The sequence below is a fragment of the Vicugna pacos genome, chromosome 27 (genome assembly GCF_048564905.1).
Source record: "Vicugna pacos chromosome 27, VicPac4, whole genome shotgun sequence".
NCBI lineage: Eukaryota > Metazoa > Chordata > Mammalia > Artiodactyla > Camelidae > Vicugna > Vicugna pacos.
Genome location: NC_133013.1, coordinates 28085474 through 28097669, shown reverse-complemented (window position 1 = coordinate 28097669; position 12196 = coordinate 28085474). Strand labels below are relative to the sequence as shown.

Below are 12196 nucleotides of genomic sequence, written 5' to 3'. Positions count from 1 at the left end.
TTACCGCCGGACACAGCGTCATGGAGGTCACTGGTGACCTGGACCACAGGCACCCGCTTGCCAGGGTAGTGGGCACAAAGCCCCGACTGCAGGGGCTCCCAGAGGAAATGGGAGGAGAGGAACCGGAAACCACCATCATAGGCCATTCCTCCGAGGAGTCGTGGTGCGAAGGGGAGTAGAAAATGGGGCCCCAGCTGGCAGAGAAAGTGAGAGCAAGAGAGGTTTTTCTAAGACGGGAGAGATTAACAGGGTGTGTCCAGATAAACGAGATACACACACACACGGCTGCTCGCACACACGCCGGTGTTAGCACTTAAAGCGCTCGGTTTTCACGTCTGTCTCCCTCAGTACGCCGTGAGCTTCTTGAGAGCAGGGACCTTGCTTTATTCAGCTTCACACGCCCGCAGGCTAACCGAGTGTGTCAGTTCTCAATTGCTGCTGTAACAAACGACCACAATTCAGTGGCCTAAAGCAGCGTGGCTCTACAAGTCAGAAGTCTGACAGAGGTCTCACCGGGCTCAAATCAAGGTGTCAGCAGAGCGTTTGTTTCTCTGCTTTTTCCAGCTTCTAGGGGCTGCCCGCCTTCCTTGGCTCGTGGCCCCTTCCTCCGTCTTCAAGGCCAGCACCACTGCATGTCTTTGATCTGATCCTTCCTCCTTAGTCACATCTCTCTCTGACCCTGAAATCAACTGGGGAAGGTCCTCCGACTTTAAGGAGGCCTGTGGTTAGGGTGAGCCCACCCAGAATGTCCAGGATAACGTCTCCACCTCAAGGTCCCCGATGTAAGCACATCGACCTGTCGCTGCGTAAGGTGACACCTCCACAGGTTCTGGGACGAAGGTGTGGACGCCTTTCATGGTCATTGTTCTGACACGCCCAGCGACTGACGTGTAGACAAACACTTGGAACGCAAACTTTACGCATACTTCCTCTCGACGTTTATCCTGCTGCGCCGCACAGGCCTGGAACCTCTGTGAGAGCAGAGAGCGTCTCACCTGGTTCTCCACTGCGTTTCCAGCGTGTGGCACAGGGCACGAGACAGGAGCCTAGCTACCGGCTGTCAGCAACCGAGTGAATCAGCAAATGAGCGAACCTGCTCTTCCACGTGAGCCGCTGCTGCAGGAAACCCTCTCCTCCGGGCTCAGCACACACCGCCCACAGCCCGCCTCCTGAGCTCCCACACGCCCGGGCTTCTGGGTCACCTGGCCCTCCCGGCACTCCTGCCACCTCTCTGAACGCTCTCTGACCATTCTCTGGGTCCCCCTCTGTCTTAGTCTCCTGCAGCTGCTGTAGTAAGTACCGCAAGCTTCGTGGCCGAAAACCACAGAAATGTACCTATTGTCTCACAGTTCAGGAGCCCAGAAGTTCAAAGTCAAGTGTCGGCAAAGGCCTGCTGCCTCTGAAGCCTGCAGGGGAGACTCCTCCCTTGCCTCTTCCGGCTTGTGCTGTTCGTCTCCCTCGCCTCATAGAGGCGCAACTGCAGTCCTCGCTTCCCGCGTCACGCGGCCATCTCCCTGTGTGTCTCGCCATCTTTACTCTGAGCATCTTATAAGGGCACTGGTCACGTTGGAGCAAGGACCCACCCGACACCAGTATGACCTCGCCGTAGTGAGTGACCTCCGCAATGACCCTGATCCCTAACAAGCTTGCCTTCGCAGGCCCCAGGAGTCAGGCCTGGGACCCATACTTTTTGGAGGACACAGCTCAACGCATAACACCTTCCTATAAAACAGCGGTCTACAAAGGGGGCTGAGACCCCTTCAGGCTGCACAGGACAGTCCTTTGAGGAAAGAGAAGAAAATATTAAAAGTTCTACTTTGACATTTTTTTTCTTAAAAAAAAAGAAACTAAGCTTTACCAATATTTAAAACGTGGACCGACCCAGGGGCCTTCCTCTGTGTTCTGTCTGTCGTGCCCAGCGAGGTCCTGGGGGACAGCGGACGAGGGCAGAGCGGTCGATGGCAGTGGGCCTGCCTCCTGTTTGATTGCAGCGTGTTTTCACATATTGCAACTTATGTGATTCAAAATATCATCGTCTGACTCCTTTTTATAAAAGCAAGACCTTTAAACAGCAGAATCTTTACAGTACCGAGTACTGAGGTAAGGCGCGATGAGGAAGTCGTCCAAAATCCAACCAAAACACGAGGCTGCACTTGATGTCACAAAATTACAGATTTTTCCAACTTTGTGAGCTTTGTCTATGATGACAAGTCACCATAAGCAGTATGCTACCTAGCAAGTATTTTTGGAAAAAAGCAAAAGGCTGGGAGCCGAAAAGTCATCCTAAAACTGGGCCAAGAAAGGGCGCCCTGGAAAGCATCTGCCCACCAGCAAAGAGATGCTGGGGAGTGTGCCGGGCTCAGCCTGGTCCTGGGGCGGCCGGGGCGCGAGCCTCCGCTCAGGATGTCTAGCCACATGGACCACATCACTGAGGGCCGTGGAGCTGTACCCACAGCCCGGATGAGGCTCCGTGAAGCCAGGAAACTGGCGCTAGAAGTCGTCCTTAAGCCGCTGAACACCCCTGGCAGAAAGAAACCAAAGCCAACTGAGAAGGACGCCCCTCAACCAAGGATTCATTTCAGCACAGTTTTTCTTAATAAATAAAGTGTTTGCATGGTTAGAAACCAGAGGCTGCGGTGGGCCGGCCCCTGGTGGAAGCTAGGACACAGACCGAGGGGGCTTTGGGGAGAGAGCTGACAGGCATGGACGGCCGACCCGCACCAGCGTGGGGAGCAGAGTGAGAACTGCAGGACGGCTTCCTGCCCTTTCACGTGCACCCCTGGGTAAGAGGACACTGCCTCTTAGTGGGGGGGGGGCAAGAGCGGCAGCGAGCCTGCGGGGGAGACGGGCTGCGCGGCTCGGGCTGCGATGCGCTGGAGGTGCCCACGGTGCCCCCGCAGCCAGCAGCGCGGCGCTCCCCCGGAGTGCGGAGCTGAAGACCAGCCTCAGCCGCCATCAGCGTATGTGAATGGGAACTGGAGCCAGAGGACCAGATAAGACAGCCCAGGAAGTGTGTAGAGTGAGCCGAGCCTGGGACAGAGCCTAAGGAAGGGGCCTTTCGAGGATGGGTGGAGAAACACGGGCCAGCGCTCCAGGGTCACAGAGGCCGAATGTCAGCAAACACCAAGTGCAAGTGATGTAGACAGAAGTCAACAGCCACCTTCACCCTCACGCAGAGCTCGGCTCGTCAAACGCTCAGGACACGTCTGAGCCACGCCTCCGCCCAGCCTGCACGCAGCAGAGCGCAAAGAACCCTGAGTGCCCGCCGCAGCGGGGCTGTGTTTGCACGCCCCACCACAATTATTTGGGACATTTATTTGCTCTTCCTTCGTGGTATCTCAATATTTCAATTCAGCCGTGCACAGAGCAGAAGCTGGTGGTCACGGCAGCACCCCCCTGCGCCAACAAGGGCTCAGCCATCGGCACCAGCAGCACGGGTTTCCTGCAGGAAGGTCTGCGTGAAGGTGTTTCCTCGCAGAGGCCCTGTGGGATCCAGTGGCTCTCAGAGGTCCTGCACGCTGACCTCCCTGGCATCTGCCCTGTGTGCGTTACACATCTTTTGGCGACGGACTGGCTCAGGTCAAACCTGAGGGCGGCAAATCTAGGGCGGAGGGACAGTTAGTCTGTGTCTCGTCTGTGGCCACATCTTGGCCGGTTCCCTCTGCACTTTATGTACAACCTCTGCCCGTGGCTCGGCGTCCTGCTCAGGTCTGCCCACCGTCACAAATCTGCCCTTGACCGTTTCAGCCCATGGATCTTCCTCCTTCCCAGGAGCTCTCATCCTGGTTTCTGCTGTTCACCTGGTTCTCCATGATACCTGGTTTGAGATTAACTTCACTCTTGATCTTATCTCTCCTCTGAGTTACCTGCTGTCATTAGGAAGGACATTGAAAGCCTCGACATTTGTGTACACTCCCCGGAGCTCAGATCCACCTCTGTCCTGGGCGTAGATGTTACAGTGACTACTTACCGATCGTACACACAACACAGACATACTTACAACTGTACATACGCCCGACTGCGGCATGTTCATAGCGTCAAAGTCCAAGGTCACCCTACTCAGGACTGGTTTCAGTCTGAAGCTGTTCATTAATTATTGAGGAACAGAGGTAAGGAAGGCACAGAAAAGATAAGCTGAGCTCATCTAGGCCAGGTGCAGCACAACCGATTCACTTGTCTCCTACATTTTAATGTTAAAGTTGAACAGACCACAGACTCATATATTGTATCGTGACGATGTGCCAGTTACTGATCTACTCCCGCTCATCTCCGGACCTGCCCCTCACCTCCCAGCCAGCCGGCCCTGTAAACATTCCTCTCCACCTGACGGCATGATGTCGGGCTCTGTCCGCAGAGGGTTCTGGATGGATCCCTGCAGGAGAGACAGGCTTCTCTTCCTGGTCCAGCTGTGCTCTCCTTCTCCCTCCGCCTGTGGCAGCGGACAAGGCGCGGGGGGCGGGCAAGCTCGCCTCAAGCAAGTTTCGGTGGCGCCCCACACCCTTCACCCCCCTGCGCAGGTCCACCGGCGCCCTCGCCGGCCCTCCGGTGAGCCCCGCGGCCCCCGCCTGCGGTCCCTCAGTGAGCGTCTGCGCCGTTCACCGGGTTACAGCTGCAAGGTCTTTATCTCGGCCTTGGGAGCGGGGGCTCGGCCTCAGCCGGGGGCGGGGGGGCCTGGGCTGTTCCTTCTGTCTGCTCTTCCTGCGTTCTTCGAAGTTTGCTTTACCTCTGAGGAGCTAGTTCTCTGTTATTAGTCAGTAATTCTTCGTATTAAACTTCCCCTGTTCCAAGCACCGTGTGGTTGCTGTCTCCTAACCTAAATGACAAAGACAGAATCAGAGCAGGTCACTTCATAAGACTCCCTCACTCTATCGGTGAGGAGATTAAACCAGAGGGACCAGGGAAGTCAACGCTTTGCCCCAGTCACACAGCCAGGGAGTCGCGGAATCAGAGGTGGAAGTCACGTCGCCTAACGGGCCTCTAAGCAGTGGCTGTTCTAACCCAGTACAGCAGGGACACGGTGAGAGAATGCATTCATGAATTAAGGATCTGAGAGTGAGGCTTTGTTGGGGTAGATCAGGAGAGACAAAGTATACCAGGGGTCTTGGCAGTGACGAGGAAAGTTATCAGGGAAACACAGCTGGGAGAGGCCAAGAACTCTGAGCAAAGAATCTGCTAGTTGCTGCACAATGGAACAGGCAAAACCAACAGCTTGACCGCAGGCCACAGATGGACGGAGGATTTGGAGGTGATTCAAGAGCATTTGCCCTCCAGGTTCCTGGGCTTCCCAAAAGTCACGTCAGTGTGTCCCAGTGCCCACCCACTGTCTTTTCAGCCCACCCAGGCTGCCTGCATGTTTCTCAGCGGGTGGCCGCGTCCCTGGCAGGGGCCCAGCCTAACCGGTTTGTGGTACCCTAGAGGAGGCAGCTCTGTGTTGTGGGTGAAAAAAAACGGCAGTGGGGAAGGGCCCCCGGCACGACCCCAGCTCCCACCCACGCTCACGAGAGCCCCGCGATCCGCAAGCAATGGCCTGGGTTTTGTAATGAGCAGTTTCTCTTTTACAAGATGGTTTTGGCGCTGTGGGCGCCAACAACCAGTCTCTTTGAAGCGCTGGCCGGGGCCCAGGAGATGCTTCTAATTTCTAATCAGGGCATGTTTGGATGCCTGCGAGAGAAGAAAGGCCAGTCTAGCACTGTGATTAGAATGAGAGGCGGTGGGAAGGGTTAGCCTCGGGCAAACTTATTTTAGACGAGTCGTTTTGACAAGTTCAGTAAAAGGGAGGGAATTCAGGAGCAGCAAGACAGAAGGGAAAGTACACGCACCTTGAAGTCCAGCTCCCAGACGTCAAGCCCCGGCTCCGCGACTAACAGCCTGTGTGGCCCTGGGCAAGTCACTCTGCCTCTGGGGCTCGGCGCTCTCACCCGTGAGAGGCTGGCCAGTGACCTCTGGGTCCCAGCAACAATATCAAGAGCGTGGGATTCCGAGGCTCCGGGACGGAGGCAGGAAAGCAGCTTTCCTCTTCATCCGCTGCTCCCGAGAAGCTGACTACTGCGTGTTTCAGAGCAAATGGCATTCTTCAAAAGAACGACGGTTTCACTTTGTCTTTATCTAGAATCAAATGACCCAAAGTGCTTTTGTGTGCATTCATTCATTCATTCATTCAGTTACTCTCTGAGCACCTTCCGGGGCTGAAGGAAGCAGCCACGTGGTAGTCATCTCTCAGGTTCACACTCAGACCTCCCCTCTGCAAGGCCGTCCTGCTCACTGGCACCCTCTCCTCCTTTTCTGCACTCACAGCATTTAGTGCCGGTTCAACTCGTTTCATAATTAACCCTGTAATCTGTAGAGTTACCAATTACTCCACTTCTCAAGCCTTACTCTCAGAGCCTTAATCCACTGACTCATTAATCCATTTATGGGCACATCTGCCGTGTCTCTGCAACTAGACTGCGAGCCCTCAAGGACAGGAGGTGGGTCTGACACTCTGTGTCTCCCAGAGTCGAGTGCAGCGTCCTGCTCGTGATTAGTGCTCAATTAACGATCCTTCACTGATTGGCCAGTGAGCATCGTGGGTGTTCAAAGGCTTGTAAGAGGGAGCTGTTGTTCCCAGGAAGGATTCAGTCTGAACGAGGGATATAGGCCAACTGAAGAGCTAAGTGACAATACAAGCGAATCCCTTGGCCTGTGACTCGCTGTACATACACGCGACAGCCAGTGGTTCCCAACTTGGGGCCTCGGATCTCCTGTAGTCCATGAATTGCCCTAAGCATCAGAAATCTTTCTGTCTACAGGTGAGCTGACTCAGAGGTGTCTCAGAAGGTGTATGTCTGTCCTTCCAAGTGTGTGCTGTGATTGACAAAACGCATAGCCACTGAAGAGCCTAGGATTCCAAGCTATTCTTCAGTCATCATGAAATTTTGAAACAGGTGCTAAAAGAACAATTACTGTCACGTGGGTTATACAAGCATTTTTCTGAAGTTAAAAGAGAGAGATTATCACACCTAACCAGGGCTGTACAAACGACCAGCACAGACAGCTAAAATCCAGAAAAGAACGTGTCAGCCTAGGCGGGCAAAGGATTTTTTTTTTCCTGAAAAAGATGGGATTTGAATTCAGCCTTGAGTAGCGATTAAAGTTTTTGTTTGTTTCTTGGGGTTTTTGTATAGCACAAAGAACTATATTCAGTAATCTGCAATGGCTTACCATGAAAAAGAATATGAAAAGGAACACACACACACACACACACACACTCACATGAATCAGCGTGCTGCACACCAGAAATCATCACTGTAAACTGACCACACCTCGACCGAAACACAAAAAGAAGAGTAATGAGAAAAAGTGGGATATGATAATTGAGGGAAAGTGGGACATAACTGAAAAAGTGCTGTGTAGATTTTTGTATAATGATGAAGTTTCCAACAGCGAGGCCCTGTGTGAGGTTCAGCCCGTCCCAGGTGCTGCAATGCACATGAAAGGAGAAAAGCCACCAGACTCACAGGGACAGGCTACCACTTCCTTCACGACAGTCACGATCCTTCAAGAGCAGAAGGTGCGCAGACGAGCTGCAGCACAGGGGGATGCAGACCGCAGGTGAATAAACTTTCTTCAAGAGCATCCAGAAGGTTAGCAAAGACATGTGAATCCTTCACCCCACTAATACGTACCGGTCAGGAAACGCAAACTTTTTTTCCAGATTTCTGTAAGTGTGCCTTGCGAGAACCGTAGACCACTATGCCACACCCTGGGAATGCAGTGGGGGCAACGTGTGCACGGAGTCGTGCTCACAAGGACTGTGCTGGAGTGCAGCGTCTTCGACTTGTCATCGCAAGGGGATGGAGACATGGGGATTTGTCCAAGATTGGCAGCAAGCCAGCTGTGAATGCCTTCTTGGGCAAGTCATACCATTTTCCTAGAACTTAGTCTGTCCTACAAAGTGAGGGGTTGAGTATTTAAATTCTCTCTAAGAAGTCTCTTTAAAGAATCTTTAAAGTCTCTTCCTGTTGGCGTGTTCTGCCCTTTGGACGGTGACTGCGGTGGGAAGAGCGCCTGTCGCCAGGGGAGCTGGCTGGCGCCACCGCTCAGCCCCGTCTCAGGAGACGTGGGCGAGGGAGCTGCCCAGGTCGGTGAGCAGAGGAAAAGCACGTGACTTCCCCAGCCGATCTGGAAACAGTCCTGATGGGCTCTCATTCCTGTAACCCTACCTTAAAAGTTGTTCTCTCTGCAAGAGGTGACACTTTGCTCTCTCATGTTCTGACCTTTGTCTTTAGGCTAAAATTTGTCAGTGAAATCACCTTCTTTCTTTCTTTGAACTTGGCTTCACTCACACCAAATTCTGCCTGTTCACTGCTGGGAGCAGATCTTGTAAGATGACCCAGGTCTTTTGGAAAACATTTTGGCACAAATGATGAGAGTGCTCGAAAAATACTCGTAGCCTTTTATTTTATAATCCTATCTGCGGATATCAATCTTAAGGAAGTAACTCTAACGTCACTGAAGATCCAGGCATGAAGAAACATCATCAAGTTGTGTAATTTATCGTTGCAAAATGTCAGAGGCAACCTCAGAACAGGGGAATGGTTAAGTAAGTCACAGCTTATGGAAACAATATGATGCTGTGTTGGCAAATGGTCTTAGAGAGTTTGAAATAAAAACTTGGAGCCTGCTTATCTTGCAAAATGTCAAGTGGAGACAGCGAGAGACAAATCTGATTGTATGGTATGATTTCAATGCTGTAAACAAAAAAGGAATTTAAAAAGAAAAGAAATATATCAAAACATTAGCAGTGGTATTTCTGGAGGCTGGGATTCTTTCTTGCTCATATTCATCTATTTTTTTATCAATAAGCTGCTACTATTATCAGAATAAAAATATGATTCAAATATAAAGAAGCAAACCTGGACAAAATATTAACAATGAAATCCCTTAATGAAGGGAACACAGCTGTTACTTTCTTCTTTATACTTTTCTGCATTTTCCAAATTATGTTATCTATATAATCAGAGAAAAAACTAGAGAAGCCATGGTGAGGAGGCCCTGCCGGGATGACTATCACGGGGCTCCCGCCAACCTGCCAGCCCCGGTGGCCCTGATGAGATGGTCGTGACAGACTCAGCAGCTCAGTGGCCTGCCAGAGTGACCCCGTCCGGAAGGTGCTCCGCGGTGCTAGTGTCTAAATTTAGACTGCAGGTGGCCGGAAGGGCAGGCGGGAAGGGTGAAGGCCCAAGGGGGTGGCCGCTTAGCAAGTCTGGGAAACCTAAGTCTGGGTGTGGCGCTGGGTGGAGGCAGCACTTGCAAACATCGGGATGCACTGCCGATGCTGCCTGTGCATCCCGAGGACTGGAGGTGGGCTCCGGCCCCACGAGCGCCCGGCTGTGCGCCAGCCGGACTCGGTCGGGGCCCGCTGCCAGCGGGACAGGCGGCCCCACCGGGACGCTGCAGTGTGCTCCGCCCCTCCCTCCGCGGCCGCGAAGACTGGCAGACGCCGGCTGCCCGGAGGTGGATGCCCGGCAGGTTCCGGCCGGATGAAACCCAGGAAACACCCAGGAGTCCTGCCCCTCCTCTGGCATCGAGGCCGAGAGTGAGGGCTCTGCGGTGGGAGTCCCGTTTGACTTCCAGCTCTTCTGCTAACTAGCCGGAGGACCTTGGGCCGGGGGCTGATTTGTGCCTCAGTTTCCCCATTCAGCCTTGAGATGGGACCTGGCATATGTTGGACACTTGATAAACGGCGCTGAATGAACGGCAAGGGTGAGACAGGGTAGGTGTCATCAAGCAGCCCTGGAGACTGCCAGGGGCTCCCCCGTTTGAACAGACATGCAGTGTCACCGGTGTCCCCTGCCCCACCACACCCAAACCCCACTTACCCCAGACCAGTTCTCCTCTGCCGTGCTCTGGCTTTCCTCTTGATGGGCAGGCACAAATGGACAATCCAGCCCGTAGTGAGGCATTAGTCAGTCTGGCCTCCGGTGTCACCAGCCCAACGTCATTCAATGTCTGTTCAAATGCATGTTAGAGAAATAGGTAATAAGCAGAGCTGGACACATAGACAGAAAAGACCCAGTGCTCACGCTCACCCGGCTCAGTGTTCAGACAGAGGAGGGAGACCTAGTTGTGACTCAAACTGCTACCTGCAAAGCAGCAGCCTGTACCAAGTGCTCCCCGGAGGGGCTCAGACTTGGGGGGGATGGGAAGGGTGACACGACCCTTCACCTCTGAACTGATGCTGGGGGAGGAGCCGTCTGCCTGACAAATGGGGAGTGTTCACAGCTGAGCGAGAGCTAAAAGGGAGAGGACCAGGGGTGCTGGCTGCGGAAGCAGCGACAGGCCTGTGCTGGGAAGGGAGAACCTGCCTGTCCAGGGATAGAGTGAAGAGACGTGGGGCCGGGGAGAGGAGGGCCTAGATGTCAGCAAGAGGGCGTGTGCCGCCGGCGAGGGGGCAGGGCTGGGAATGACTGCGCTCCGGGCAGAGATGCTGTTGGGAGTGAGGAGAGGAGGGCCGAGGTGAGCCTCTGTGCTGTCACGGGGTTAAGCAGAGACACCCTGCACGGAAGACTGGAGGTGCCGAGCGGAGCCCTGGGACGCGTAAGAAATGCCAGGGAGCCCTTTGTCGTCACAGGCCGAGGGGTGGCCAAGGGCTAAGCGGGCCGGAGCCTGCCTCGTGGCGGGGCTGGGGACAGCAGTTCCCAGCGCGGGTGGGCAGGCCGGCAGGAGCTGCCCTTCTCCACGTGCCTCGCAGTCTGGCCTCCTCGGCACATTTCCATCCTGGTCTGTCTTACGCGTGACGTCATCATATCGTCTTTACAGACGTGGAAAAGCCTCCACCCGCACTCCCCGCCACCTCTGCCCTGCTGCACTGTCCAGGCCTGAGCCGAGTGTAACTGGCCCACAGGGTCGAGGGGGCCTCACGGGACCTTAAGCATCAAAGGAAAAACAACAGCGCAGCAGGGCATTCCCAGGCGCCTGCCGTGTGAACGCGGAAGCCCACGCGCATTTCTCGAAGGGCTGAGCGGGATGGGAGGGCCTCCCCTGGGTGGGCCTGACGGGGACACAGGCAGGAACATCAGCATCCAGGCGCGAGGAGGAGAGAGAGGAGGCCACCACCAACGCAGTGGAAACGTCAGGGCGCCGGGTGAGATGGAGCAGGCACCCCCGCCCTCAGTCACACTGGGTCCAAGTCCGCACGTGTCCCTGGTGCTTCAGGGGCTTCCTTCCAGCCACCAGAGCAGGGACGGGGCACCCCGGGAGCCAGCCCCGGGAGTCCAAGCAGAGGAGGGCACGTGTGGCCCACTGATGCTGGGCCTTGTGGATGCAGGGGCGTGTGTGCGCATGCATGTGCGTGCGTGCGGGCGTGTGTGATGGAGTTTGCCCGCCTGTGCGTCAGGCCCACCGGTAACAACTGCTCCGGCAGCTGGGGATCTGGGGGCTTCCTCTGGGCCCCGTGCAACTCATTTGAGTCACACCTCTGCGGGGACCTGGTTCAAAAGCAGTTTTAGTAGGATTCTGCATATGGGCACTGTGGTTAAACAGAAATTCCTTTTAAATGAAGTCTGAAGAGGGAGCCAAAATAAGGCCAGAGGGTAAGGGATGAGTAAGTCCAGGACGGAGCCTGAGCTGGGTGGCGAGGATACTGATCTGGGGCACACAGGCCACAGTCACGGAGGCGGCTGCCTCCCCAGCCCTCGCCCCAGGCGGGGCCTCCTGTCATGTAGGGAGTGTGTCCTCCTTACAGAATTCCCGAGTGGGACTGACCTTCAGTGATCTTCGTCAGCCCCCTTTTTCGTCAAAATTAAGTTCCTTTCATTGCTTTCTTTCAAAAAAGCACCAACTGCTCATTAGAGAAAAATTTAAAAACACAGACAAGTGAAAAGAAGAAATGGCAAAATGCCCACAATCTCACCTACTTGAAACACCAGCAGTAACACTGGGTTAGGTCATTAAAATGCCCCCTCGACAAATGCAGACATTTTTCTTTTACAATTTGTATCTCATTTTATACTCTTACCACCATGTTATGCAATCAGAATGCCCTCCTCAGTCAATACATATGTATATAGGTTATTATATATAATATAATACACAATTGTACATGATACACATGTATATTATACACACACAAATGTACCTTTTTCAAGCAAAAATGGGGTCATCCTGTTTATACTGTTTTTGTGATTTTCCCCCTTTTACCTAAAATCTTCTGTGG

General features: G+C 53.9%; 1 long non-coding RNA gene across 2 annotated transcripts; it reads right to left on the bottom strand.

The window, feature by feature from the left end:
• Positions 1–4168: 4168 nt before the first annotated feature.
• LOC116285808 (uncharacterized) lies at positions 4169–10184 on the bottom strand. 2 transcript variants are annotated; one of them, XR_012064907.1, is made up of 3 exons: positions 9861–10184; positions 5820–6105; positions 4169–4813 (listed from the first exon to the last, which is right to left on the bottom strand). It is a non-coding gene; the product is annotated as an uncharacterized lncRNA (long non-coding RNA). The 2 variants fall into 2 exon arrangements; XR_012064906.1 differs by lacking the exon at positions 9861–10184 and having other exon boundaries at positions 5820–6446.
• Between the last annotated feature and the right edge of the window lie 2012 nt (positions 10185–12196).